This window comes from Solanum lycopersicum, chromosome 12 (genome assembly GCF_036512215.1).
Source record: "Solanum lycopersicum chromosome 12, SLM_r2.1".
Classification (NCBI taxonomy): domain Eukaryota; kingdom Viridiplantae; phylum Streptophyta; class Magnoliopsida; order Solanales; family Solanaceae; genus Solanum; species Solanum lycopersicum.
The window spans coordinates 58,504,402-58,510,401 of NC_090811.1; positions in this window are offsets into that span (position 1 = coordinate 58,504,402).

Sequence of the window (6,000 nt, forward strand, 5' to 3'; positions counted from 1 at the left end):
CCAGGAGTTCAATCCTTGGAGCTATGTAAGTTTTCATAGTGTTGGGTTCGTTCACCCACGAGCTAATCATGAGTTCTTCTGCGAATCTATCAATAAATATTGAAAAATTGGACAATGAAAAAGCACTTCCTATGGATCCCCGCCTTCACCCTCTTTTAGTTAGGTAGAGTTATAGGTACATGATAAAGAGGAGGATGGATAGGGCTAGAAACACTCGGTTGGTTATAGAGGCAGATGATGAGGAAGGAACGACGGTGCAGGAGATGAGACTCTTCCCACCTGGTCCCACACCCCGCCATTTAGTGAACGCATGGAGAACTTGTAGGCCATATGGAGGTTTTTGGGATGTTTCTTTGCTAGCACCACTTTGGTTCAGCCCACCATTACCGTGGAGGTTGAGATGCTCCATTTCAAACTATGCTAGAATACAAAGAAGGTTCTTGAGAGGGATCGCCTCATGTTCCAGATATGGAAGGCCGTGAGGATCTTTTTCTCTTCAATTTCCCATAGAGAGGAGGTGTCCCTAGTCTAGAGAAGAGACTTCCATAATTTTACTCTAATGGATGAGGCCGTGAATGATGTGGTACCCTCGGAAGACTTAGACTCTGATATAGATATATCCCAGTCCCAGGGATCCTTATTTGTTTTTCCCCTCTTTGGGTTTATGAAGAAAAAGTTCACTCTTTTTAATTTCTTTATGTGTTTCAAGAACATGGATATTGGTTTTTTATATTTATGAAAACTTACGATCAATGATAAGGTTTATAACTTAGTGTTCTGTTGTATACTACTGTTAGAGTCATGAGCATTGTATGATTTGGGATCCATAGGTGTTACTAAGGAAGAATATGGGAGACAAGGTTAAGGTTATGCCTTGTCTTGTCGTGCTGTGGCAGGATAAATTATGCCATGGCAGGATTAGTTCCCCCAAGTGACTCTAAGGGATATAGAACAAAAGTCACATTTTTCGGAGCTCTACTTGTTCGTAAAAAATTACACTGATCCCCAAGCCATAACTATGCCTTTAGGATAACTCCCTTCACTAGGATGGTCAATGTCTATGCTAAGTGATTCTCACAATTAACACTTCAGAACCTACTCTCATTAATTCTACACCCCCCCACTTACATTCAATGAAAATGACCAGAAGGTCACACAATTATAATTGTTCCGAACACCACGTTAAGATTTTGTTCAAAGATTACATCGCAGTTTGCCTAGTCCCTTGCATCTAACTCAGGCAATTATGACTCGCACCATTCTGAACATGAAGGCTAGAATATTGTATATATAAAAATTTAAATAGGAAATGTTTTACTCATTGTTATGTCATCGCTTCCAAGCAAACATACCTTTCACATAAATATTTAATTTAGACAAAAAGAAGCACATATTCACTATTTTTAGTTTGAGCTCCCAAATAAGTCAAAATTATTTTATTACTTCGCTCCATGGATGACCATTACTGATCATCCATTCTTTACATAACCCTTAGGACTTTATACAAATTATAACCTTTTCAGTTACAATCCTTGCTTGTGTCCCTTCAGCCGTGACTATGGCGTCCAACAAACATTTTTTGAGATAGCAATTACATTTGGGAGATACCAATTAGATTCAACTCACAGAACAAGTGAAAATTCACACAGAAAGAGAGAAAAAATGAAATGACATCCTTAAAGGCTTCACAGTTTCTTAAAGATTAGATGTGGACATTAACACACCAAACCTAGAAGTCTATTATAGATTTTACTCTTATATTGGAGACGGGTAAATTGAGCTCCGATACAAATTCTTCACGACCGAACGCACGAGGACATGCAGGCACCAGCTCAAACACCTAAGTAGAAGAGTCCTTTGTTCCCAATCATTTAAAGCACGTGGAAGATTAAGAAAAGTAAGATAGCGACAATTTCATTGAGATTTCTATACAATAAGAACTTAAAAATTTTAAAATATAAGACCTGTAAAGTAATTAGAACACTAGGAATGTATTCTAAATAGGTACAAGAGCTACTAAGATTCCAATGTATAAAAAGTTATATATGACACAACATCCATCATGTGGAAAGAAATGTAGAAGTTGTAGGAGATTATCTTCGTCTTCAACTAGGAAACATCACTGATCGTGCATCAACGCTGAGAAAAAAGGCATAGCAAGATAAGTATCAGCACAACCACATGTAGTGGAAGACATCATCAATCGACCCGACACGCACAACATAATAGAAGAAATCCACTTGCAAGAAACATGGAATAAGATTGTTCATTCCTCCACCTTTATAATTGCAAAATGCCTTAGATTCTCTAATCATTGCTTGCTCCATTCTTAATCATACTTAATCATACTATATCTTAGAGGAAATATTGGATAACTACTACCAACCTTGTTAAAAATGACAACACGCCTATTACTCAACACCATTAAACTTTTAACCTTAGGGTACTTTTATCAAGTCATGTTAACTGTTTCAATGCTACCTCCTTTTGGGGGAAAACCCAACTAGTAAAACTATCACATGACCCTACATCCATCCTCAACGGCAACAAGACAATCTTTCTAAATAATAATGAAATGTTGAGACAATAGGTCCTCGCTGGCATACAGATCTGGACTTAACCATTCATATCTCATTCATTATGAGATATACCAAATACCTTAAAACACTGCGAACTCACATATAAGAACATAATATACAATCCAATTATCTTTTCTCAGGATATATCCGATTTGACATTATTAACAATATACGTATATGAAAAGTCAATGGTCCTCTGAAAGAATCCACACTTACTGTGTCAGATCGTAGCACCCGACCCAAGTTAGTGTGTTGGAATGTGACACCTGATATAATATTTATGTCTATAAGTAAGATCCGATCCTTGTTAGTGTTGGAACATAACACCTAATCTATTAAACAAGACATGATCACAATCACAATGTACACTCTCTTAATAATATGATTAAGTGTTGGTTCATGACATATATTTGTTGATATTCAATCTTTTAATTAGGTACATTTCATATCATCCCTAATACTATTACATGTATGAATTCCACGAAAACATTAACTAATTTATTTCACAAATGAAGAACCAACCATACCATAACCCTAGTTTACAAGATTGTTCTTCCTCATACATTAAACATTTGATGTAACACTAAAGAATATAAGTATAATAATCTATTTTTCCGTGCACAAAAGCCTACATGTGAATTGCAACGCCAATTACCAATATATTGCATAGTCAATTACTTATTTATACTAGTAAATTAATAAGCCTAGCCTCCTTGGGCGTGAAGTAGCTACACATTATTATCGCCCAATTTTTTTGGTGTTTGGATGATGGAACGGTGGAGTTGACCAGAAATCTATAAGTTACCGACATCCTTACGCTAGAAAATGCTTTTTCCTTCCTTACAAGGCCTAGAGTAGCATTTTGAGGGTTTATACGGGTGATCCTCAACTCTTTTTGGTGATTTTGAAAAAAAAAGAAAATTAGACTTTGCATAATATACATTTTGTTTCACCCATCCCGGTGTAACGGCCACTTATGGCGCCAGAGTACTGCCGCCCTAACGACATCAAGCCTGCTATGGTGGGCTAGGAGACCCAATTTCCTTGATATTTTTCCTTTCCTAAGTAACGATAGTTTAGGTCGTTACACTTTGTTCACATTAGAACCGTTCTTGATTAAGGTGCTATAGAAGGTCCATATTATTGGTGTGATTTACTCCAGTCTATGTTAGTATGCAAGTTCATCAGCTAGCTTAGATAGTGAGAGTAGCCCCATTCCATAATTAGTACAATTGTCATTCTAGGACGGATAATCGTAAGTGTTATATAATGCAACACCCTAAATCTTTTTTAACTAAGACTCAAACCCTATTTTTCTGATGTGTAGGATTTTACTTAGAAATAAAAATTTTCTTAAGAATTAAGGTACGGTGAATTAATATAACACCTTAAGTTCTAGAAAGAATTAAAGAGAATTGATTCAAATAAAAGATTTTTGAGTCCTCTTTCAATTTCCACCAATTTAACTAATTTTTTAGCTCAAAGGAGGGAGAGATGCCATTTGGAAGTCAGGATGTCTATTTGAGGAAAGTTATCGAAAAATATGACGGCTATTTTGGTCTTTTCCTTACCCAATCATGCTAAAAAATCATGGGAATATTTTGGGGTCGAAACTGATTGGATTTAGTTTTTACTAATCCCAATTACTCTTAGGGTTTCATAAGAAAGTTCAAGAAGAGAAAAGAGGCGGAATGAGGAAACTATTTAAGGCTTTCATTGAGATTTCTTGCGATCTTCTGGGGGGGTTTGCATTAAATTTTATCCTAACATATATTTAAGTTTCCTTAATTCTATATTCATTAACCCACACAGCAATAATGATTTTCTTTTCCGAATATATCAATAAATATTGAGAAACTTATGTTCTTGAAGTATTGTTTTCGTTGTTAAATTAGGATGGGTTGATGAGTTCCTGAGAGAAAAATTTGGAGTTTTAGAGATTTTATTGAGTATACTTTTGTGTGATTATATTTGGTATTCAAATTAAGTAATTTGTGAAGGAACTATCGATTCTAAGCAAATTTAAGACAAGGATCGAAGGAGAATACTCGACGTATTTCTGAGGAAGGGCTGGGGTGGCGTGCCATAGATGCACAAGATATGGTTGGGCCGGTGCCCCAACATTTATAGGTTGCCTTCCCCCATCCTTTTTCCATCGTTTCATTTGTGTAAGTCCTTATAAAGTGTACAATTAGTGTGTATTGATTAAAAAAACTCTAAACTACTTCTAAATATCGAGAGAACATTCATAACAAGAATCATATCCTTGAATTCATTAAATCAAGGAGGACTTAAGATTAATGTCTGAGAAAGTTCCTTTGAGTATTTTTAAGGAGACTCTAAAATAACTTTTAAATTGTTTCAAGAATTGACTAAGGGTGTTATAACTCTCAAAATGAATTAGGGTAAACTAGTGCCTCACATAGAGTTTATGAGTTGACAACGTGTTCAAATGCTGAAGAATATCTTTAGAGGTCAGTTTCGACAAGTTTTAAAGCCAAACATCAAAGGATGACCAAGACGTCCGCAAACTAGTCTTGTGTGTGCTAGTGTGTCCTAGTATGTTGTCTATATTTTTATGTGTTGTTTGGAGTATAAAGTTAATGAGGTACTTGAGTACCCTAACGCCTGTGGGGAAATATTTAGGATCAAAACTTCCAGTTATGACTCTCCAAGGACTAACCTAAGGGCCCTTGAGGATGACCCAACCACTGGATAACAAGTTGGTCAAGGCAGCAAGCCATTGTGCATGGAAAAAAAAAGTCTGCGTCGCAGGCTAAGATCACCATAGGCCAAAGTGTTAGTCATCATCACGGATGTGTCGCATACACTACTGTACCAATACTAAATTAAATAAATCTTGTGGGAAGAGTTCCACGACATAGACTCATTCTCCGATGAATAATTCTGAAAATTAAGTTAAGTTTGACTTTTTAAAAAAGGTCAAATTGATGATGTAGGGGTGTTTTTGGTATTTATGTTGTGTATTATGTATTGATTATAGGTCATTATACACCCATTACCCCAATAAAAAAACCCAACTCTAAATTAGAATAAAAAAAATATTTCCTCACCCTTTTCTCTAAATTCTGTCTCTAGTCAAGATCATCCATTAAAGAACTTTCAAGTTCCAAGGAAGAATGTACGATTCTCCATGTTTTAAACATAAATTTCATGTGATTACATCCTTTTTTTATTCTCTCATTTAAGGAGCAGATTTCAAAGACATTTGAAAAGATCTCAAAAACCCTAAATTCTATTTCGAATATTTAGCATGGGTTCTTACATTAAAAGGTTTAAATTGATGATTTATGAAGTATTCATTGTTAATTGATGGTTTTATGGTAAAAAAAACTCCATGAACCTATGGATTCCTTGAATTCTTAATTTTGCCCATAAAGTAGGTATATTTATTATGACA